This window comes from Erpetoichthys calabaricus, chromosome 2 (assembly GCF_900747795.2).
Source record: "Erpetoichthys calabaricus chromosome 2, fErpCal1.3, whole genome shotgun sequence".
Lineage (NCBI taxonomy): Eukaryota > Metazoa > Chordata > Cladistia > Polypteriformes > Polypteridae > Erpetoichthys > Erpetoichthys calabaricus.
The window spans coordinates 23,108,243-23,133,978 of NC_041395.2; the positions used below are offsets into that span (position 1 = coordinate 23,108,243).

Sequence of the window (25,736 nt, forward strand, 5' to 3'; positions counted from 1 at the left end):
TTGGGCATCTTTGGGATGTGCTGGAATAACAAGTCTGAGACCACATCATAACTAACAGCACTGGAAGGGTCTGCGGCTAATGTCTTGGTGTCAGATACCAGAGGACACCTTCAGAGGTCTTGTGGAGTCCATGCCTCGATGGGTCAGAACTGTTTTGCCTGCCCAAGAGGGACCTACACAAAATTAGGCAGGTGATTTTAATGTTGTGGCTGACTGGGGTGTTTTAACTCTTTCGAGGTGGGTGCCGACTTATAACAGTAGTGTCTTCACACAGCGGCCGGCCGCTACATCAAAGCGTTCAGCACTATGATCAGCTGATGCTGGTATATCACTTTCGTTTGTGATCTCCAGATCCCTTGCATCAAAATCTCAGTGCAATTAAGCCTGAGTCCGATTCAGCCATAAAACGCAAAACGTTGTCTATGGAGTATTTTACGTTGTGCGTATGCTTTGCTCTCTCGTCAGATCCGCCTTGAGCTCCGGTGCCTGTATGAAGACAGCCGAAAAAATATTCAGCCCTCAAAGAGTTAATGAACATCTCCCTTAATATGAATTAATCACAAATGGGCACAGCAAAATTGGGGCATCACTATAAGAATTAATTGAACTCTTAAAAGTATTTGGAATGCACATATATGGACTATAAGTAACAGGCTGGTTAAGTTTGCAGATGATACCAAGATAGGTGGATTGGCAGGTAATCTCAAATCTATTAAATCATTACAGAAGGACTTGGATAGCAGACAGGCTTGAGCAGATTTGTGGGAGATGAAATTTAATGTCAGTAAATGTAAAGTGTTACACAAAGGAAGTAAAAATGTGAGTATGAATACACAATGGGAGGTCTGAAAATCAACAGAACACCTTATGAGAAGGATTTAGGAGTCATAGTGGACTCTAAGCTATCGACTTCCAGACAGTGTTCAGAAGACATTAAAAAGGCTAGCAGTATGTCAGGTTATATAGCGCCTTGATGTGTGGAGTACAAGTCACAGAAGGTTCTGCTCAGCTTTATAACACACTGGTGAGGCCTCATCTGGAGTACTGGGTGCAGTTTGGGTCTCCAGGCTACAAAAAGGACATAACAGCACAAGAGAAGGTCCAGAGAAAAGCGACTAGGCTGATTCCAGGGTTACAGGGGTTAATTATGACGAAAGATTAAAAGAGCTGAGCCTTTAGAGTTTAAGAAAAAGAAGATTAAGAGGTGACATGGTTGAAGTGTTTAAAAATATGAAGTGAATTAGTCCAGTGGATTGAAACTGTCATCAAGAACACAGGGACACAGTTGGAAACTTGTTAATGGTAAATTTCGCACAAACATTAGGAAGTTTTTCTTTTCACAAAGAACTATAGACACTTGGAATAAGCTACCAAGAAAATGAGATTGATTTAAAATGTTACCAATCACAGCAACTCAAAACATGTGATGTTAACGGGAGGATATCAGTTTTATTTTACTGAATTTACTATTCCTCTCCTGTTGGAGGGAAACGTGAAAATGGCCAGAGAAATGTAAATGACAAAGCTGCAGGTTTTGTTAGCGAAACAAACAGAACGGAAAATACATTCTGCAGCTTATTATTTATTATTAGCTGTGTTAACTTTAGCAATGGGTTTGCTTTCAACACAACCAATGAGTGCGCTGGAAAATCTACAACTACCCAGCCACCAAATGTCAAAGCATCAGCCAGGTCACAGATTGCTCTGATATTTACGAACCACCAACTCAATCAGCATTTACGTTCCCAGCTTCTCTTATAGCCGGTAATGCACACAGTTCTGTGGCTCATTGTTACAACAGATAACAATACGTGGCTGTAATACACCACATTGAATGATGATTTTTTGGCATTTTGGTGATAACCTATTTGAGGACAGAGTCACCCGAAGAATTAGAGACTGGAAACAAATACATCAGGTATACACACTCAAATTACAAAGAATATCAAAACAGTAACTTGTCAAGATTATTTATATATTGTAAAAATGAACAGCCTTGGCACACAGAAAAAGATTTTGGGCAGCCACCTCTATACTTAATTCCTGGCTGCAAAAGGGTAAATATATGCAGAGTTGTGAACAGGTTTGAGTCCAAAACAAAACTGATTACAGAATGAAGTTGTCAGGGTTTTAAGGCAGGTCGGTGAAAGAGGCGTCTTCACGCCCAGTACTGGAAGTGATGTCATCGTGGGTGGATCTGGAAGTGACATCATCATGGTCAGAAATGGAAATGACATCATAGGGGTTGGAACCAGAAAGTGGCATCTTCGTGATCGAAACTGGAAGTGACGTCATCGGACTCAGGCAGGATGATGTCATAATTTGATCTGCAGAGTAAACAAATACAGGATTAGCACACTCTGCTACCCCCTGACCTTATTTGATTATTCCAGTTGTCTCCCAAGTGCACGTGTGGGACTATATACATACATATACATATACATATACATATTTGCATACATATATATATTTGCAGCTGCATATCCACAAAGGGAGAAGATGAATCACGTATCATAAAGAAGTTTTTATTATTAGGTCAGTTTATGAGTGGGGGGGCGGGTAATGAGGTGGGGGTTGGGAGGAGAATTGGTCGTAAATTTTATTTATTATGAACATATTTTTATTAAGTTTGTATATGCTGGGTTTATGTCCAAATGTCTGTTAATGGCGTTTTTGTTTGATAGCCAAGATTCAGCCAGCTGACCTAAGACCAACTTAATTTTGCTGTATATTGCCTTTGATTCTTGTATGTCTAAGCGTTACCCTCTGATGACGGCTCCTGGCAGGGGATGAAAGCTCAGGAATAAAAACTTCTTTATGATACATGATTCATCTTCTCCCTTTGTGGATCTCCAGCTGCAAATATGCAAACCGTATCACAGACCTTCACTTCCATATATATATATTTATTTAGATATATATATTGTGATGGACGACCGGCTACAGACTCTGGTCGCAACCCCCAGGCCGCCAGGAGGAGCCCTCCGGATAGCATGATGGTGCCCCGAGTTCCAGTAGGGCCTCATGGACTTTGTAGTTGGTATACACAGCCCTGCTGGATACCTTGGGGACCTCCGGGAGTCGCTGTAGGGGGGCTCGTGGGCTCTTGTGTGCCCTATAACCCGGGAGTGCGTCATAGTCACGTGATGGGAAGAAACGACGTGTCTCCCGGGGTGAAGAAAAGGACTGTTTACCCTGACCCGGAAGGAATACGGACTTGTGGGTTTGGCCAGGAACCACTTCCGGGTCAGGGGATATAAAAGGACTGTGGGAAAGCCCAGACACTGAGCTGAGTTGGGAGGTAGGAGGGCGAAGTGTCTGGGTGAGGAGGATTGTATTGTGTTGGAGAATAGTGTTTATGAGTGTGGTGTGGAGAGTGCTTGGTGCAGGTAAAAAGTATAATAAAGAGTCTTGGACTTTTATCCAGTGTTTAGAGTAGTACCTGAGGGTTCAAGAGGTGGACCACACCTCAATCTGTTACAATATATATATATATATATATATATATATATATATATATGGAAGAGAAGGTCTGTGATACGGTTTGCATATTTGCAGTTAGAGATCCACAAAGGGAGAAAAAACGAATCACGTATCCACGTATCATAAAATAGTTTTTATTCCTGAGCTTTCAACCCCTATCAGGGGTCTTCATCAGAGGATAATGCTTAGACTTACAAGAATCAAAGGCAATATAATATATATATATATATATATATATATATATATATATATATATATATATATATATATATATATATATATTGTCACACACGTGTGTTCCATGCCAGACCAGGGGGTGGCGAAGTTCACTAACTTTCCCTCTCGATCTTTTGCAGACCAATCTAGGGAAATCCTGCCCGGCTCTGGGGCAGCCAATGACGTCCCTTCCAGTTCCGGTGCTGATGACATCACTTCCTTTGCTGGCCTTTAAAGCCGCCATATTGCCTGAAGAAAATCAGTTCTATTTTGGACTCTGTTGAATAAACATGTCGCTCTTTTTGAATCAATTTTGCAGCCGGGAACTATTAAATGGGTGGCTGCCCCAAACCTTCGCAATGTGTCATGGTCGTTATTGCGACTATATATATATATATATATATATATATATATACATAATGCTAATGATTGTGTCCATCTGTCATTACCTGCAAACCATTGGGGATAGAATCTTAATCATATTCTTAATCAAAAGCTTGTGACTGGTAAAGCAGAAAAGGTTAATAATGGCAACCTCAATGAAGTTATCCAAATTTGCCTGTTTCTAATGGCAAACAGATCGAGAAGGTGACATGAAAGAAAGAACAAGAAGAGCAACGACATGTGCTGAGCATAAGGCAAATTGTAGGAGCCAATTATGTAATTAGAAGAAGAAGAAACACAACTCCAGCATCCATTAAGCATCAAGCTCATGCTGTGTGGCAACCTGCTGGTGCTCACAAACTACTGAAGCTGGGACCCTAATATTGGGCGGACCAGAGGTCTGCGTGTTTCCTAGTAACAGATATGATCTGGGCATGTGTGCCTTGCTATGGGCTGGTGTATCATCAAAAGGAAACCATATGATGACTTTTATTAACATTGTATCACCGAACTGCATTGGGCTGGCGCCCTGCCCGGGGTTTGTTTCCTGCCTTGTGCCCTCTGTTGGCCGGGATTGGCTCCAGCAGACCCCCGTGACCCTGTAGTTAGGATATAGCGGGTTGGATAGTGGATGGATGGATGTATCACTGAAGGACAGCAAACAACAAGAATTTTCCTTAAAACAACATACAGTGGTGTGAAAAACTATTTGCCCCCTTCCTGATTTCTTATTCTTTTGCATGTTTGTCACACAAAATGTTTCTGATCATCAAACACATTTAACCATTAGTCAAATATAACACAAGTAAACACAAAATGCAGTTTGTAAATGGTGGTTTTTTATTATTTAGGGAGAAAAATAAATCCAAACCTACATGGCCCTGTGTGAAAAAGTAATTGCCCCCTGAACCTAATAACTGGTTGGGCCACCCTTAGCAGCAATAACTGCAATCAAGCGTTTGCGATAACTTGCAATGAGTCTTTTACAGCGCTCTGGAGGAATTTTGGCCCACTCATCTTTGCAAAATTGTTGTAATTCAGCTTTATTTGAGGGTTTTCTAGCATGAAACGCCTTTTTAAGGTCATGCCATAGCATCTCAATTGGATTCAGGTCAGGACTTTGACTAGGCCACTCCAAAGTCTTCATTTTGTTTTTCTTCAGCCATTCAGAGGTGGATTTGCTGGTGTGTTTTGGGTCATTGTCCTGTTGCAGCACCCAAGATCGCTTCAGCTTGAGTTGATGAACAGATGGCCGGACATTCTCCTTCAGGATTTTTTGGTAGACAGTAGAATTCATGGTTCCATCTATCACAGCAAGCCTTCCAGGTCCTGAAGCAGCAAAACAACCCCAGACCATCACACTACCACCACCATATTTTACTGTTGGTATGATGTTCTTTTTCTGAAATGCTGTGTTCCTTTTACGCCAGATGTAACGGGACATTTGCCTTCCAAAAAGTTCAACTTTTGACTCATCAGTCCACAAGGTATTTTCCCAGAAGTCTTGGCAATCATTGAGATGTTTCTTAGCAAAATTGAGACGAGCCCTAATGTTCTTTTTGCTTAACAGTGGTTTGCGTCTTGGAAATCTGCCATGCAGGCCGTTTTTGCCCAGTCTCTTTCTTATGGTGGAGTCGTGAACACTGACCTTAATTGAGGCAAGTGAGACCTGCAGTTCTTTAGACGTTGTCCTGGGGTCTTTTGTGACCTCTCGGATGAGTCGTCTCTGTGCTCTTGGGGTAATTTTGGTCGGCCGGCCACTCCTGGGAAGGTTCACCACTGTTCCATGTTTTTGCCCTTTGTGGATAATGGCTCTCACTGTGGTTCGCTGGAGTCCCAAAGCTTTAGAAATGGCTTTATAACCTTTACCAGACTGATAGATCTCAATTACTTCTGTTCTCATTTGTTCCTGAATTTCTTTGGATCTTGGCATGATGTCTAGCTTTTGAGGTGCTTTTGGTCTACTTCTCTGTGTCAGGCAGCTCCTATTTAAGTGATTTCTTGATTGAAACAGGTGTGGCAGTAATCAGGCCTGGAGGTGGCTACGGAAATTGAACTCAGGTGTGATACACCACAGTTAGGTTATTTTTTAACAAGGGGGCAATTACTTTTTCACACAGGGCCATGTAGGTTTGGATTTTTTTTCTCCCTAAATAATAAAAACCATCATTTAAAAACTGCATTTTGTGTTTACTTGTGTTATATTTGACTAATGGTTAAATGTGTTTGATGATCAGAAACATTTTGTGTGACAAACATGCAAAAGAATAAGAAATCAGGAAGGGGGCAAATAGTACATTATGGCTAAATAAACCTTGAATGTAAAAAATGAAAAAATATATAGAAGAATAAAAACATGGTGCAATGGAGCTACAAAGTAATTGTGTCTAACACCCTAGAGTCGATAAAACATTTGTCCTGCCAAGGAATAGATAAGTGATTTTTTTTTACTTAATAACCAGGAGAAGCACATAAAAAATTAAACAAAAAAAAAAGAAATTAACTTAGCTACCAAATCCTAATGATAGACAAGAATCAAAGTCGAGAAAGAGGTCAAACAAACAAAATTCGCAAGAAACACAGAAGCAAAGAATATATATTTATTTATTTTTTAAGATAATAGACAACTTTTTATCCTGTCTCAATGATTACCCACCCTTAAAGCCATATCCCTGAAACAAGGGATGCGGCACTAGCGACGGCTCTCAAATTGGTGGCAATAGAAGGACCCGAAAATAGCCATCGAGTCATTAGAATATACAAAATAAAATCACATGAGCCTAATCATGACCCATAAAGTATATTGCACATTTATTACACTAAGAATTTTACATAAGAGAAATTCATCGGTGTGATATCATATTCAATAGGGAAAGAAGCTTGTTTTCAGTCTTTTGGTTGCTTGAATAGATAGTCTTGTATCGCTTCCCAATTTAAAGAAATGATGTGCAGGGTGATGTGAAGGCCCAGGTTAGCTCTGCGCTCCCTTGTCACTTCCAGGAGCTTCTCGAATCCATAACCGTATTGATAGTCATAGACCGAGATAAGCCAGACAAATGAGGACACATACTGTACATTCAGCAAAGATTTGGTGAAAAAATGTACAGTGCTTTTATTTAAAACCAAACAAAAGCAGTATTCTATAAAGTGCAGTGCAAAAAATAAATCCTCAATAAATAAATAATCCAATACAATCAGTGGACTTGGAGGTTAAAATGTCCGATAAATATTAACATCAAGGGCAAACACTCTCTTTTAAAACCACAAGCCTTGGTGTGTCCTTCTTAAAACCAACATCTCCTCCACTTACTCCTCCACTTACCCCAATGGGATACTGCAGCCTGAGGAGACGTCCCACCGACAGGCACAACCAATGTGGCTCGGGCCCCTGCTGCCATCATAGAAGCCTTGCTCCACCGACTCTCACTGCCATTCCTCTTAGAGCAGTCCGTCACTCCTGCTCACCAAATCATTCAGCAGGAGCGACCCTCAGTCTCTTCTTGAGTGGAGGCCATACGCTCCTCTTACCGACTGCCTGCCTCCATTCTTTCTTTCCCCTGATCCTTCCTTCTTTCTCTCACCTCTTTAACCTCTCTTCTCTCTTTATTCTGTTTTCTTTCGGTTTGTGGTCTCTGCTGTGCAGGCTCCTTTTATATGGCCTGATTGCGTGCAGGTGTGGTGCTCTGCCTGTTTTTAGGTGTAAATAATGGACCTGACTGATCTGCTCACATTTGCACATGAGTGCTTACTTAGCCAAGCACCCCAATCAACCCTGGAGCGACGCATGTTCACACACACCTGCACTCGCATCTGCACCCGATCGTAGCCTGCATGCCCCGGGACGCAATTATTTAATTAAAAATGGCACTTCACCATTGACCTCTTAGCACAAGTGCATGGGGTCTACAAGGACTTTCTTAGACACTTGGACAGATAAATCTCCTCGAATGCTGCCAATGATGGTATGGCCGGTTCCGATGACCCATTGCAGAGACCTTGTGCAAAATGACATACTATGCTGTGATGTAGAACATCTGAACTATCTCCACTGTGCTTCAATAGTTCACAAGTAGGTCCTGAGACAGCCTTGGTCTCTTCGGCCTTCTAAGAAAGATGGTTGAGGTGGATGTGGCCCAAGAAAAGTCCTCCGTGATGTACAACCCAAGGAATTTGAAACTGGAGACCTTCTCAACAGGTTCACCATTTATGAGCCATGGACTAGGGACAGTCCACTGCAATCTATCTCTGATCTTCTTATTGTTAAGGATGAGATTGCTGGAAGAATATCAGGTCATCAGGTTCCTCACCTCATGTATGACGAAATCTGTCATTTAGGTTGGTATAACTTCTCAAATGTTTTCCTTTTGAATGAATTTTGAGCTTAAAAATAAAAAAATAACATTAGGCCCTCTTGTGACAAATTTAGGTTTGCCCTTTTACAAAGCCCTAGAATTGCTGTTTTTCGACATTATCTACCCTGCATATGGTTTAGTATCCTGACAGCACTGGGGATGAGGTGATAAGGCAGACACAAAAAACCTGAATGTGGTGCCAATCCAACAGAAGGTCCTAATCAGTCATCGTTTGAATGCTGCGGCCTGTTTGAGTATTGTTGCTGAGAACGTGCATCCTTTCATGGCCACCCATCTTCTAATGGCTATTTCCAGCATAATAATGCATCATTGTATCGCCCTGCAATGGAAGAAAACACACCAGACAACTACTTTATTGTTGAACGTTGTCACAGATGTGTGTTTGGGAGACAGCTAAAGGGCCTGAATGATAGTAATTCCACGGCAGACCAGGGGGCAGCGGGGTGCACTGACTGTCTCTCTCAGTCCCTTGCAGACCATCCACGGGAAATCCCTCAGGGTTCCGGTGCCAATGACGACATCAGTCCCAGTTGTGGGGCAAATGATGACATCACTTCTGGTTCCGGCGCAACTGATGACATCACTTCCGATTCTTGGCATATAAATCCGCCACCTTAACTACCTAGTTAATTTCTGTTTTGGACTCAAACCTGTGAACATCTCACAATCAAATACCCGTTTTGCAGCCAAGGCACAAAGTACAGGTGGCTGCCCCAAACGTTTTTGATAACTTTGTGTCATTTTTGTGACAACGTGCTTCATCTATATTTATAACTGTTGCCTCTCCACTTGTCACCTCGCCTCCTTCCACACTGCAGTGCGCGTGAATTGTGTCCTTACAGAGGCGCAGCGCCTCCAGCCGCTACACCCTGTCACAAAGCAAAAGTCATCTCCAACTGGATTCATGAACATCAGAATGAGTTCAGTGCTCTTCAGTGGTCTTCTCAGCCACCAGATCTGAATTCAATGGAACACCTTTTGGATTTGGTAGATTCACAGTATGAATATGCAGCTGATAAATCTGAAGAAATTGTTGGATGCAATTATGTCAACATGGGCCAGAAACTCAAAGGTATGTTCCCAACATCTTGTGGAATTCATGCCATGAGCAATTGAAGCTGTTCCGAGAGCAAAAGGAGACCCTACTCAGTATTAGGAACTAATCATTTGTTCGAGGAGCATAGCTTTATCACTGCACCTCCATACCTCCATCATCAATTATATTTATATATTAAAGAATTTGAGATTCTGTCCAATAAGCAGTGGTCTGCAAACTGGTGGGATACTCTTCTATCAGTTGATCTCCATTTCCTTCTACTTGACTGTAAATATTTTGCAGAAAGGACCCAAAAGCCATCTGACAGAAACAGGTTATTCTTTCTTTTGACTTGCTCCAACTTGTGCTAATGTGCGTGCTCCTCCCGTAGGCCGGTGTATTAACATTAGGGCCCTGCCTTGCTCTGTAGCAGCAGCACATTCCATCACTTTGTGTGCCAGTGCTCTGAATGCCATCGCTTGTGGTCACAGATCAGGTTCTCCTTGTTAATAAGCAGGTAGACATGTAGCTTCAGGCCATGTCGTCGTTGACTCTGCCTGTATTTATTTCTCTTGAGTTTATGTAAATAGAGCTTAGTGTCAAGTGAACAAGGCAAGTGCTTTTTCACCTTCAACAGGCTGCATCTTGTCTCAGGTCAGCGTAATTATCAAGACTTACTCGGCATCCATTATAAAATGGTATGTCTGGTCCTATGTACTGTAGACATCATTTTGTTTTACAGAGCACAAGGATCCCCTGAGCATTTTATGTTATATCTGTACTGCCTGATGCTGAAAAAATATGGCTAACCTTACAAGTGTAACAAATGCAAGAATTAAAAGATGAAACGTTGGTCAAAAAGCTGGCCAAAAGTTCATAACCAGGAGACCAAAAAGTACAGAGCGCTAGAATCTAAAATAAAAAATAAAATAAAATGTCTCAGAATGAGTTATGGCGGGTTTAGGTACTGTGGCATTTTGGGTACTGCGGAGAACTGGCTTCAGACGCTGTTGAAATTCTGGATGAGTAAGCTATAGTCCAACATTTGTACCTCAAGTTTAAATTTAAAGGCATTAACATTTGAAAAGTGCAGGTCCAGCTTGTTGATAGAAGTTTGTCCTCAGGTTAAAGTTATCTACATTATAAAGTCAGAATCATTCATCATTAGACTATCAGCCATAGAGTGACTCATTTGTGATGCTGAGTCAACCAGAATGATGTTCATTATCTCCCTGGATAAATTCATTCTGCATTTTCATGTCTGGTTGACACATTTAGCTTTGTAAAATTTTTGGGGACAAATAAAGTATCATCATAAGATCCATCCATCCATCCATCCATCCATTATCCAACCCGCTATATCCTAACTACAGGGTCACTGGGGTCTGCTGGAGCCAATCCCAGCCAACACAGGGCACAAGGCAGGAATCATCATAAGATAAGACACTTATATTGTCATTGTAATGCATACAACAAAAATTACTATGGCAACTGTCTTCTTGTTGTGGACTAAGAGTTCCAAAGCCCATAAGTTCCAATTAGTTCCCAATAAATTTCCAAAAAATCACCCATAGAGAGGGACATCACCATCAATCCCTGGCTAGTGAGAAAGGAATACACTTTGGTGAAGATGTATTCTTCGCAAAACAGTTGGCATCAGGAAAGACATCCAGCCACAAAAGTCATGCCAAAACCTCAAGTGGAGAAGTTTAGTCAAAAAAAAAACACATCAACACCATATAAAAAATGGGAATAGCTATGGAGAAAAGAGGAGAAGAAGAAGACAATTCTTCACAAAAGTGCTTGTAACAACAATGAAGCTCTGTAGGAGAACATAATGCAAAAAAGGAGTTGCCTGCAACACAAAGGCAACCTAAAGTAAAACAAGTCCCAATACAGATATTCAAAAAATTTGAGGATCAAATTTCTAGAAATCCAGTAAATTAAATAATCACAAGTAAACTCACAGGCACATTTGAAATGAACCATCAGGAGCCATGGGAGACCTTGCGGATTTAGAGGGTGAAGAGCAGTTCCAGGTGGCCAGGAGACCACCCACAAAGCACATGGAACATAACACAGGCAGCTAACATACATGGACAAAACCAAAAATAAAGAATGATTAAATTAGTTTAGATCAGATCAGATCAGATCAGATTGGATTAGATTAGATTAAATTAGATTAGATAAACTTTATTAATCCCATGGGGAAATTCAGATGCACATAAACAATATACATCAATGAATCCAAAATGACCAAAAGAGATATAAAACATGAATTTGAATCCCAGGCTGAGGAGGAACCCTGGCTGAAGTATGACACTTCTAACTTATTAGGACATGATGATTACAAAGGGTCACCACATGACTGTGGAATGCTTTGCTTTCCAGCAGCGCGTTCACAGCTCCTGATGCCAGGAATGCTGTTCAGCCGCCACCCTACCTCACTCTCTGCAGTGGAGACAGGTAGACTCAAGGTTGATGGTGTGCGTATGACTAGCATTGGATGAGGTATCTCAGGGACAATGGTTAAAGGGTTAAAGTGGACTGGATCGGCCAGTCTAGCAGTAGGAATAGTTCATGGAAAAACAAAGAACAAATGGTTCTGTTACATCTTGATTCATTTCATGTGTCCTGTAGAAGTCTGGTCTTTGTGGCAGCCTTGTATGCTAAATGAAGTTTCAGCAACTATGAACAAGTGGTTGGTGTCACATCGCATGGTCACCATCACAGTATAAAGCTGTAACAGAGGTGCAAAGAAGTTTTGCGTCAAGTTTATTTTGCCTCAGCGAGGAAGAATTGTTTCCTGTTACTCTATTTTAAAGTGGTTTGATAAATCTCTACTGGTAGGGCGAAAGGAGTATTTGTCATTTCATTGGGAACTGAAAAAACAACAGAAAATATCAAAAGGGTGACAGAGGATATAGAGCAGAGCCCTCAACAATACAGTAAGACATTCATTGGAAACTAGACTGTTTGTCGAATCATTTATAAAGAACTATCCTGCAACCTGTATGAAATATTGTGGCAACTCAACTAAGACTACAATACATTTGGTGGCACAGCCAAATGGGAGACAGCAGACTTGTGGAGAGAAGGATGAGGTGGAGAGGAGGGATGTGGGAAAATTAAAGAATAAAAATGGAGGAGTGTGGTAGATTGGGGGAGAACATCGTGAGTGAGTGCTGAGTGAGAGAGAGTCTCTCAGAGTGAGAGAGTGTAAGTCGTAAGTATCATCAAAAGGTAGGCCAGCGTTTTTTCAACCTTTAAGTATTTGCGACCCAAGTTTTCATAACAGTTTTAATTGCACCCCCCTAAAGTTTTTTGAAACTCTAATAAAATTTATTCCTATATTTTTTGCTGCCAATACACCGCTACAAGTTTAAAATTTCCCTACAAATAGCGAAATTACGCCACATATGGCAACATTCGCGCCCCCGCCCCACAGTTTGAGAACCGCTGAGGTAGGCATTCAATTTATTTTCATTATTTGTGAATGGATTTAAATTACTATATTAAAAAGATTCCAATTAAATGTGCATGATGACTCCATTTACCTTGATTTGCCTGAACTTCTAAAATGTTTCTTTCATTAAAATAACCTCAGGCCCACTCATGGCAAATTTTGGCTCACCCTTTTATATGAAATCCTGGTGCCACTACTGCTCTACATTCACTGTAGTTTGACAGCATTGGTACAAAAGCAGAAACCAACCCTGGAAATGATGCCAATGCAGCACAGGGCAGCACAACAAAAACATCCCCTTGCGCACGGGGTCAAATTACAGTCCCAAAAAATGTAACAAGCACATCTCTTGAATATGGATGAACAACATTGGACTAATGCGCAACCTTCACAAAGATACTAACCTGAGTGAGAATTGAACCCTTTGTCAATAGAGCTATCGGGCAGCAGAGCATAAAAAAATCTTATTTACTAATCTTGACCGTCTCATTCATGTTAACAAAAGCTAAGATATTAGTTTCTATTTATGGATCTGCAGTGCGCATCTCAGTTTCTGTAAATACAGAACCAAACACAAAATCACATGCAGTGAGCTGAACTCTCCCCAGACTGCACTACTTTATTTATTTATAGTAGGACTGACTACTGCAATTCGGTGTTCACTGGATGTTCAAACTCTTTTTAATACAGCCTCCAGTTAAACCAAAATTCTGCTGCAAGAATTATTACAAGAACAAGAAAGTACGAACACATGACGCCAGTTCTTAAATCCTTACACTGGCTCCCGGTTAAGTTTAGGGCAGATTTCAAAATTCTCCTTTTAACATATAAAGCATTAAATGGCAGAGGTCCAGCTTACTTGTCTGAACTTATCATGACTTACAAACCAGAGCACACATTAAGATCTCAAGATGTCTGTCTGCTTATGGTTCCAAGAATTAATAAAATAACAGTGGGAGGTCGAGCTTTTAGTTACAGGGCCCCTAAACTGTGGAGTGGTCTGCCTGCTACTATAAGAGCTACCCCATCAGTCTCAGCTTTCAAATCCTCACTTCTTCAGTTTAGCACACCCTGACTAGAGTTGCTGATCAACTGTACAGACTGCATCTTTGTTGTTAGTCATTAGCACTAAAACATAAGTAACATGATAGTTATAATTTGTTACTAACCATCACCTATTCTGTTTCTCTTCTCGGTACTCAAATGTGGCACTTGGTGCCATGGCCCACCTGCCAAGTTGTTTTGCCTGCCTAAGGTAAAGTCATCCCTGATGGAGGATCGCAGGAATCGTGGGGTAAAGGGGTCCTTTCATCAGATTGGCTGGCCCAGCACTGTTCAGCTGTGGAATGGCCAAATGGGGGAGGCAGCTTGATGGCTGAGGTCTCCAGGACTCTGAACAAATCTAAATCATATTATGTGATATAATCTACTGTTAAATTCTGCTCCGTACTTGTAAAATTTTGATTTTTATACTGTATTGAGGATTTGTTCTGTTCTGTGTATTGTATTGTATTGACCCCCTTCTTTTTGACACCCACTGCACGCCCAACCTTAATATATATAAATGATATAGATAGGAATATAAGTAACAAGCTGGGAAAGTTTGCAGATGATACCAAGATAGGTGGATTAGCAGATAATTTGGAATCCGTTATATCATTACAGAAGGACTTGGATAGCATACAGGCTTGGGCAGATTTGTGGCAGATGAAATTTAATGTCAGTAAATGTAAAGTATTACACATTGGAAGTAAAAATGTTAGGTTTGAATACACAATGGGCGGTCGGAAAATCGAGAGTACACCTTATGAGAAGGATTTAGGAGTCATAGTGGACTCTAAGCTATCGACTTCCCGACAGTGTTCAGAAGCCATTAAGAAGGCTAACAGAATGTTAGGATATATAGCACGATGTGTGGAGTACAAGTCCAAGGAGGTTATGCTCAACCTTTATAATGCACTGGTGAGGCATTATAGTCTTGAGTACTGTGTGCAGTTTTGGTCTCCAGGCTACAAAAAGGACATAGCAGCACTAGAAAAGGTCCTGAGAAGAGCGTCTAGGCTGATTCCAGAGCTACAGGGGTTGAATTATGAGGAAAGATTAAAAGAGCTGAGCCTTTACAATTTAAGCAAAAGAAGATTAAGAGGTGACATGATTGAAGTATTTAAAATTATGAAGGGAATTAGTGCAGTGGATCGAGACTCTTATTTTAAAATGAGTTCATCAAGAACACGGGGACACAGTTGGAAACTTGTTAAGGGTAAATTTTGCACAAACATTAGGAAGTTTTTCTTTGCACAAAGAACGATAGAAACTTGGAATAAGCGACCAAGTAGTGTGGTAGACAGTAAGACTTTAGGGTCTTTCAAAACTCGATTTGATATTTTCTTGGAAGAAATAAGTGGATAGTACTGGCGAGCTTTGTTGGGCTGAATGGCCTGTTCTCGTCTAGAGTCTTCTAATGTTCTAATGTTCAACATACCTGGAGAGGGGTCTCTCTTTGAACTGCCTTTCCCAAGGTTTCTTCCACTTTTTCCTACAAGGTTTTTTTTTGGGAGTTTTTCCTTGTCTTCTTAGAGAGTCAAGGCTGGGGGGCTGTCAAGAGCAGGGCCTGTTAAAGCCCATTGCGGCACTTCTTGTGTGATAAACAAAAATAAATTGTATTGTATTGTACTTTGCAACTTTTCACCATTTTGACTCCCTTTGCCAAAACTAGACTGCATATGAAGGAAATCACTTAACTGAAGTATGTGAGTTTTGGTCGAATTCTGGAATGTAAATGGAGTTAATCCTGCCTCTCTCTGCACATAAGTAAAGTTGGCTTTTACACTTTCATTTGTAAATACACAAGGTTTCTTCTGCCATGGTAAAATATCATTCTCAGCTGATCAATGACAGGAATGGCCATTCTAGTCATGTTGTGATCTCATGAGCAGCAAAAGCCTGAAAACTTTTTACTAAATGTTTTTTTATTCTTTAAAACAGAGTTACATTGATACATTTTTTAATTCTTTTTTATAACAAAAATGGAATAAAAATAAGTCAACATTTAAAAAAAATGAAACATTTAAATCAAAATTATCTTTTAGTAATAAAACTAAAGGAAAGATAATGAAAAACTACACTAAAAGAAATAACACAAAGCAAATTGAAGAAATATTACTAAAACACAAGGTAAACAAACGCAAATTAAAACAATAGAAAAACACCATTCTAAACATAAGAAAATGAATTAAGGCAAGAAAGGACATTTTGAGCTGCAGTTTAAAAATATCAACAGCAGCCACTTCTCTAAGACCTAGTCCATAATAACAAGGACAGATTTGAAAATGCATCTTTTTTATTTGTTTTGGCCCTCTTTCCACACTGAAATAGCATTTTTGATCACCAAAAATTTGAATACCACAGGTCTCACGTAGTGGTGATCCTTCACTATTGTCCCTTGTGATCTCCTCTTTGCTATGGGGATTATCCTTTCCTACCTTCTGTGCATCAGCTGACGGGTACTGTTCCTTTTGAGACCTGACATAGACAGGTGTGTGTCTTTCTAAATGATGCCCACAAAGCAATTCAGTTTGTCACAGGTGGACTTCAATCAAGTTCTCAGCACATCTTCAGGAGAAGTGAAACAAACAGGAATCACCTGACCAAAAGCTGGAGTGCCACAGCAAATGCTCTGAATACTTCTATGAAACAGAGATTTCACTTTTTGATTTTGAACAAATTTGCAATCCTTCCTGAAAACATATTTTCCCTTTATCATTATAAAGATAAACAAATGAGTGAACAAATCCAAATCGTATTCTATTCTATGATGTCATCTCCTGTTGAATTCTGCTCTGTACTTGTAATATTTCTATTGCACTATTATACTGTATTGAGGATTACTTGTGTTCCGGGGGTATTTTTTGTACGCTGCTTAAATCATCTGAGATCAGATGCCTCATCTTGGATGAGTTAATGCCGGTGAAACTCATCTGGGATAAGTCGGTTTTTCAAACGCAGCCGTGTAGTAGATTAGTCTAGCTGGATCTAATCATCCGAGATGAATGCGCGCACCCGCACTGATTGAAAAGCCCATATATATTGAGTCTAGAAAACATGATCAGCAAGTCTTTGATAGGCTGTAACAAAATGACGAAAGAACGGGTGCATTTTTTTTCACACAAGCGGAACAGGACCTTTTATTCGAAGGACATGAAGAATTTCAAGATTTAATATGCACAAGGGGTAACACTGCAAAAGAGCCCAAACCAGAAAAGATGGCTGACAAAAAGTGGCCGACAAATTAAACGCATGTGCATTGTACATACAGAATGCAGCGCTTCATTTCCTATGTGTCAGATTAATTATTATTTAATATGTTATAATTCCAGATCAAATGTGAGCACAAGGAGAACATGGGAACAGGTTAAAGTGAAGTACAAGAATATACTTCAAACTGGTAAATATTGGTATATAACTATTTAAAGAATTGTTGACATAAATAATCATATATATTATAAAAAACATTAATTTTAAAGCTAATAAGAAGGCAGACAAGCAAAAAACAGGTGGAGGTCCACGCGGTCCAGACCTAACCCCTGCAGAAGAGTTGGCTCTCCAGCAAAATGCCCATCGCCCTGTTTCTGAGGGCATTCCACGGGGAAGCTCCTCCTCAGAACCAGTGGCAGGATGCAGTGGTCACTTCATTTCAGGTAAAGGATGGTCATTGCATATATTTGTCCTCCATGTCTGCCATAGGTATGTTCCATATAGCCCTCTTTTTTGTTGGGTCAGTTGCAGGGAACGTCATATCCCTAGAACTTGTGTCTGACCAACGAGATATTGATGAAGGTCAAATATTTGATGAAGACACTGTGTCTGATTATTCATCAGGAGGAGAGGTACATTTTCCAAATAATGTTTGATCAAACTCCACTCTGATCAGTCCCATGTGCCCCAATCACATTTGGAAATCCTGGGTAATGAGAATGTTAGGCTGATTGTGAGATTCTTCATGGAACTGTAGGTGTTTTTGCCTGTGTATTACCTACCTGCAATGGCATGAAATGCCTCTTTTATTGTCTGCACACACAGGAAACACAATGAAAACCCGAAGGAAATATTTCAGAGCCAAACAGACTTTACGAATTGCCTGGCAAACTGCACTTTTAGATAGATTTTCTGCATCACCTGCAGTATATAAAAAAGTGCAGCTTGTAAAAAACCTCAAAGCAATGCATACTGTCTGTGTGGTTGTGAGAGCCCGACTTCGCCGAGTTTGACTCCGAATATAAGGTGCTAATAAATTTTTGAGGTACAATATTCCCCCTCGGCTAAAGCGGTATCTTTCGAAAAGAATTTCCTCCGGAAGCAATAAAGGATCTTGCTGATCTCGCAAAACCCTCTCTATATGAAATTCTCTTCTTATAATTTGCACCCCGATATCAATTGGTCGTTCATTCATGAACTGTGAAGCCATGACTGAATGAATTCCACGCATGGACACTGATTAAGTGTGTGAGCTAATCCTTGTTTACATAGAACAAACCAGCTCCGAGCAGGTTTCAGGATTTGGATGTGCTGCTATGACAAAACATCCACCAAGAGTTTCGAAAAACCGACAGATCCAGGATCAGGCCAAATCATCAACAATTACATCCGGCTACACGAGTAATCCACGTATGGAAAATACCCCCCTGTTCTGTGTATTGTGTTGTGTTTACACCCACTCCACGCCCAACCTACCTGGAAAGGGGTCTCTCTTTGAACTGTCTTTCCCAAGGTTTCTTCCATTTTTTTTTTTGTTCCCTACAAGGGTTTTTTTTGGGAGATTTTCCTTGTCTTCTTAGAGAGTCAAGGCTTGGGGGCTGCCAAAATGCAGGGCCTGTTAAAGGTCATTGTGGCACTCCTTGTGCGATTTTGAGTTGTATAAAAATAAATTGTACTGTATTGTATTATGGGGAATTGAGCATAAATTGAAGGTCCATCCATCCATCCATCCTCTTCTGCTTATCCGAGGTCGGGTCGCGGGGGCAGCAGCTTGAGCAGAGATGCCCAGACTTCCCTCTCCCCGGCCACTTCTTCTAGCTCTTCCGGGGGAATCCTGAGGCATTCCCAGGCCAGCTTGGAGACATAGACCCTCCAGCGTGTCCTGGGTCTTCCCCGGGGCCTCCTCCCGGTTGGACGTGCCCGGTACACTTCACCAGGGAGGCGTCCAGGAGGCATCCTGATCAGATGCCTGAGCCACCTCATCTGACTCCTCTCGATGCGGAGGAGCAGCGGCTCTACTTTGAGCCCCTCCCGGATGACTGAGCTTCTCACCCTATCTTTAAGGGAGAGCCCAGACACCCTGCGGTGTCTTTGAATTTGAATTGAAGGTCCATTTAAAATAAAACCTACAAAACAATAAAGTGGACAGAAAGTAAAGGGGGCTGAATACTTTTGAATCCACTGTGCATCATATGTCATTTTATGTATGCGATTGGGGAATCCTCAGTCAGTGGCAAGTCTTTTAAGGAAGGGTCTTGGCATGGAAAAAGTGAGGAACCCCTCTGATAAGCAATCAGCGAGAACCTTGAAGAACTTGTCGGAACAGGGTCAAGAACGCACATAGAGGACTTAATCTGTGAGACCACATGTTTAAGTGTGTTCCTATTTACTTTTGAAATAAAAAGTGGATTTGAAAGGATTTCTAGACCTAATAGGCGGAGTGGTGGCTCTGATGCTAGGGATCTGCACTGGCAATCGGAAGGTTATGGTTCGAATTCCATAAATGCCAAAAGGGACTCTGCTCTGTTGGGCCCTTGAGCAAGGCCCTTAACCTGCAATTGCTGAGCACTTTGAGTAGTGAGAAAAGTGCTATATAAATGCAAAGAATTATTATTAATACATTTATGGTCTGTATAACATCAGATCTTATACTTGTTATGAAAGTACAGTGTAAATCTTTCACATTTTTTTTTGGTTCTTTATTTCGCCTTATACAATTTCTTGTATTAGGAATTTGTTAATTTTCGCATACCCCTTGGGGTCAGAGCGCAGGGTCAGCCATTGTACAGCGTCCCTGGAGCAATTACAGGTTAAAGGCCTTGCTCAAGGGCCCAGCAGAGTAGGATCTCTTTTGGCAGTGACGGGGATTTGAACCGGCAACCTTCTGGATACCAGCGCAGATCCTTAGCCTCAGAGCCACCACTCCACTTTTTGTGTAGAACCTTAGTTTTACTAGTCAATCACTAAAGATAGATTAATCAAATTATTATTACCAGTAGAAAGCAGAATTATTTAATTTATTTCCATTTTCTACACTATTTTTAGTGAGATAAGCTTGTCTTTCTCTATGTATAGTTGACAGCTTCCTGCTTAAGGGTGTTAATATAACCTCTAATTTGGTTTTATCGCTATTTTTTTCAGCTTTACGAAACTCTATTATAAAGTTGCAGTGTAGGCATTATCTTTTTTTCCAAAGCGTTATATGAAGAGCAAGTTTTATTTTCTTTGTGCTACAAAATCTAATGTTGCCTTCAGCACATGTAATACCCCGGCTGCCCACAGCCACAAACCGCATTCATTTCCTGGGACATCATAACCAAGGATGGACACAAACAATACATATGGTGAAAAAACAGTGTGCTATATTTTCTTCTTATCTCGCTCAGTCACTACATTTAAAAAGTAATCTGCATTGTGTCGGAGTGAAGTTAAACAAGAGGCACGTAGAGGCGAAACAGAAGTTTGTTTCCCACTATAGCACCTACTATGAATCTGGCCCTTTTATTTTACATAACATGACATACATACTGCATATAAAACTATTGACAATATTGACATACATATTTTATCAGAACAAAACAATTTATCATTTACATCTTTGCACAATAAAATTATTACAAATTTATAAACTTATATTTTCTTAACATAAATAAATAAATAGTATACTTTTCCAGAAATAAAACAAAGAACAGGGCATCATACAAACAGCTTCCCACCAATGCCTATTAAACAATAAATCATCCATCCATCCATCCATTTTCCAACCCGCTGAATCCGAACACAGGGTCACGGGGGTCTGCTGGAGCCAATCCCAGCCAACACAGGGCACAAGGCAGGAACCAATCCCGGGCAGGGTGCCAACCCACCGCAGGACACACACAAACACACACTAGGGCCAATTTAGAATCGCCAGTCCACCTAATCTGCATGTCTTTGGACTGTGGGAGGAAATCAACAATAAATCAATTAATAATTATTGCAAACACAAATTATTCATAGTGTCACAGACGTGTGCATGTGAGACAGCTAAAGGGCTCAAATGAGGATAATTCCACATCAGACCAGGGGTGGCGAGGTGCACTACTCCTTTCTCTCTTTCCACTGCAGACCAGTTACGAGAAATCCCACCCGGCCTTGATGACATCACTTCCGGTAACCAACCCGAGGGCGCCACGTCAGGTCCTGATGATGCGACTTCCAGTTCCGGGCCCGATTGCATCACTTCCTCTGCCATCTCTTAAAGCCACCATCTTTGCCTCATCCAGGCAGTACTATTTTGGACTCGATCCTGTACACACCTGTACCCCATTTAACCAATTTTGCAGCCAGGAAACATTATACGGGTGGCTACCCCAAACCTTTTTATAGCTCCAGTCTATTCTTTTGACAATGGACAAAAATTAAAATCCAAAAATATACATTTGGCCATATTGTTTACCACACTGAATTACATTAAAATGCCATGGCACCACACTAAAAGAATAAATGCTAACTTTTCAATTAAACTCATATAAAAACTACACATAAAATCTCAAACAACCAAGATGTATTATAATCTTGAGCATTTCCACATAATATATAAGTCAAATAAAACAATAATTAAATGGCTTGGAGAGAGCTGAAAATATGACTCACTCATATAGTATCCACCATGCATCTGGGGGCTTAACAGAGAAGCCCGGTGCATGCGGTCTGCGGAGTGTAACATTAATTAGTGGCTGTACAACAACATATGACCGTTATGCTAATAACTATATATAGGAAAAAAATATTTTGAGGAAGATCATAACTGAAAGCTACAAAAAATGACAAGAGATAGAATCCACTTTGCTACAACAGCACTATTAAGTCCCCACAATACAGGTGCTGGTCATAAAATTAGAATATCATGACAAAGTTGATTTATTTCAGTAATTCCATTCAAAAAGTGAAACTTGTATATTAGATTCATTCATTACACACAGACTGATGTATTTCAAATGTTTATTTCTTTTAATTTTGATGATTATAACTGACAACTAATGAAAGTCCCAAATTCAGTATCTCGGAAAATTAGAATATTGTGAAAAGGTTCAATATTGAAGACACCTGGTGCCACACTCTAATCAGCTAATTAACTCAAAACACCTGCAAAAGCCTTTAAATGGTCTCTCAGTCTAGTTCTGTAGGCTACACAATCATGGGGAGGACTGCTTACTTGACAGTTGTCCAAAAGACGACCATTGACACCTTGCACAGGGAGGGCAAGACACAAAAGGTCATTGCTAAAGAGGCTGGCTGTTCACAGAGCTCTGTGTCCAAGCACATTAATAGAGAGGCGAAGGGAAGGACAAGATGTGGTAGAAAAAGTGTACAAGCAATAGGGATAACCGCACCCTGGAGAGGATTGTGAAACAAAACCCATTCAAAAATGTGGGGGAGATTCTCAAAGAGTGGACTGCAGCTGGAGTCAGTGCTTCAAGAACCACCAGGCACAGACGTATGCAAGACATGGGTTTCAGCTGTCGCATTCCTTGTGTCAAGCCACTCTTGAACAAGAGACAGCGTCAGAAGCATCTCGCCTGGGCTAAAGACAAAAAGGACTGGACTGCTGCTGAGTGGTCCAAAGTTATGTTCTCTGATGAAAGTAAATTTTGCATTTCCTTTGGAAATCAAGGTCCCAGAGTCTGGAAGAAGAGAGGAGAGGCACAGAATCCACGTTGCGTGAGGTCCAGTGTAAAGTTTCCACAGTCAGTGATGGTTTGGGGTGTCATGTCATCTGCTGGTGTTAGTCTATTGTGTTTTCTGAGGTCCAAGGTCAACGCAGCCGTCTACCAGGAAGTTTTAGAGCACTTCATGCTTCCTGCTGCTGTCGAACTTTATGGAGATGCAGATTTCATTTTCCAACAGGACCTGGCACCTGCACACAGTGCCAAAGCTACCAGTACCTGGTTTAAGGACCATGGTATCCCTGTTCTTGATTGGCCAGCAAACTCGCCTGACCTTAACCCCATAGAAAATCTATGGGGTATTGTGAAGAAGAAGATGCAATACGCCAGACCCAACAATTCAAAAGAGCTGAAGGCCACTATCAGAGCAACATGGGCTCTCATAACACCTGAGCAGTGCCACAGACTGATCGACTCCATGCCACGCCGCATTGCTGCAGTAATCCAGGCCAAAGGAGCCCCAACTAAATATTGAGTGCTGTACATGCTCATACTGTTCATGTTCATACCTTTCAGTTGGCCAACATTTCTAAAAATCCTTTTTTTGCATTGGTCTTAATTGATATTCTAATTTTCTGAGATACTGAATTTGGGACTTTCATTAGTTGTCAGTTATAATCATCAACATTAAAAGAAATAAAAATTTGAAATACATCAGTCTGTGTGTAATGAATGAATCTAATATACAGGTTTCATGTTTTGAATGGAATAACTGAAATAAATCAACTTTGTCATGATATTCTAATTTTATGACCAGCACCTGTATAACTAGAACTATTGTTTGGCCATATTTGTGAGTTGGCAGAGATAGACATTGAGTGGAATGGAAAAAAATGTGTAAGATTAATAAACTCCATGGCTTTTAAATCATCTTTGCTGTCAACATGTAAATTAAAATCCCTAATCTTAAGGATTTTGTCATATCTTGTGATGATAACTGATAACAAATTTGAAGATTCAGATAAGAAACAGAACTTACTGTAGGTTGTCAATAAGAGGTTATGATAAACACTGAGGACCTACATGGCAGTATTACTGACAAACTCTCAAATCAGGAAAAAAAAACCAAAAATTACATCTTGGCATTCTACAAACTAGAGCAGAATCTCCTCCTTTCTTCTGAATTAACTTTAGAGAAATATTTATGGTTTGGAGAGCACCGCTCTGGGACCATGGAACCCTACACAAAATTATTTTAATCCACGGGACCCCTATGAAAATTAAAAAAAAAAAAAATGCTGGAAAAGAAATTACAAAATAAACTGTTATGTGAGAAATGCTTTAATCAAGAAAATATTTTAAATATAATGTAAACAGATGTAATAATAAAAACTGTTTCAAGTTTCAGCCATGATAAATGTAAAAATGCACAGTCTTAATGAAAAGGATGTGCTTACACTGAACACAAATGACCAGGAGGTTTGTTAAAGGTAGCTGTAATGCTGATGGAAAGCGGCGCTTTTAAAAGTATGCTAAATACGACCTGAAATATTTAATTTGTGTGTTTTATTTTAGTGTGTTTTTATTTTAGAATTATTAACATAGTGGCTCTTAAACCATGTGACCAAGACTATGTCTGTCTTAGAGCTCATAAACTGACATTCTGTAATCAAAAAGTTCTGCAAATGAAATAGTAAGTAGAATCAAAGGACCTCATTAGATCATTAATATTCATGGTGGAGTTTTTCCAAAAGCGCCAAATTTTGAAATTAAATAAAAATTCTGGGTGGTATGCAAAATAGACTGTGGACTGCAGGGGGGCACACCAGCAGCCAAGTTCAGCAACACACATTTTTTTTTATTTCTTGTTGGAAATTCTTCTCAAACTGTTTCCCACCTGCTCAGCAGAAAGCACAGTCAAATAAACGGCACACAACACTTTCTTTTCCTCTGTGTCTTTCTTCTTTTTGTCTCTTCCAACTCCACCACTCCTGGCAAGTGTCGCCCTCTTCCTCCTGGCTCTGGCTCCTGGAGCAGTGGCAGTGAGCACCTTTTATCCAGTACCCTGGAGTACTTCTGGTGGCCCATTAGTGTGGTCCGGAAGAACTTGCGGGTGAGGCGGAAACCCAACCAATAGTTCTCCACAGTCCCTAAAGCACCCTGTACCAGGACAATAATCCTAATCCAAATCAACATCTGAATGGCTAAAAAAGAAAAAAAATCAAAGTGTTGGACTAGCCAAGTCAAGGTCCAGACCTCATTTCCACTGAGATGCTGTGGTGGGATCTTAATATGACAGTTGTGCCCTCAAACATCAATAAACTAATAAACTGAAGCAAATTTGTACAGAAGAGTAGGATAGAGTTTCTCCAAAATGATGTGAGAGACTCATAAATTACAGAAAACATTTACTTTAAGTTATTGCTGCTAAAGGTTGTCCCACATGTTACTAAATTTCGGGGTGGACTTATTTTTTCCGGTATGATTCCTGAATATTTGCTTACTTTTTGAACGAAAAAAAGTCTTCTTCTAAGATTTTTCCTACTGTAATGTGGGGTCACTATATTAGAGCACCCACATCTGTTGTACACTTCCTTGCATGGCACCTCTTAGATCCCCTGTCACACAGTCCATCCGTGTTCTCTTTGGTTGTATTCTTCTCATTCATCCCAACACCTTAATATCCATGATTCTTTTGACTACATCATGGAAAAAAATAACACCATATTGACAATCCGTTTTGTTTTATTTGTGACCTGATGTTAGATTTCTCTGTTTCTGGAAGTTACTGATGACAACCCAATTGTTATTCCCTGTCACATACAGTTAGGTCCATAAATATTTGGACAGAGACAACTTTTTTCTAATTTTGGTTC

General features: G+C 40.3%; 1 protein-coding gene across 1 annotated transcript in view; it reads left to right on the forward strand.

Moving 5' to 3' along the window:
* Nucleotides 1-5,377: 5,377 nt before the first annotated feature.
* Nucleotides 5,378-25,736, forward strand: part of mrpl23 (mitochondrial ribosomal protein L23) — an 873,401-nt gene continuing 853,042 nt past the window's right edge. Inside the window, exon 1 of the mRNA XM_051923629.1 lies at nt 5,378-5,469. The gene's annotated coding sequence lies outside the window, so the exon portion shown is untranslated. The remainder of the gene's footprint in view (nt 5,470-25,736) is intronic.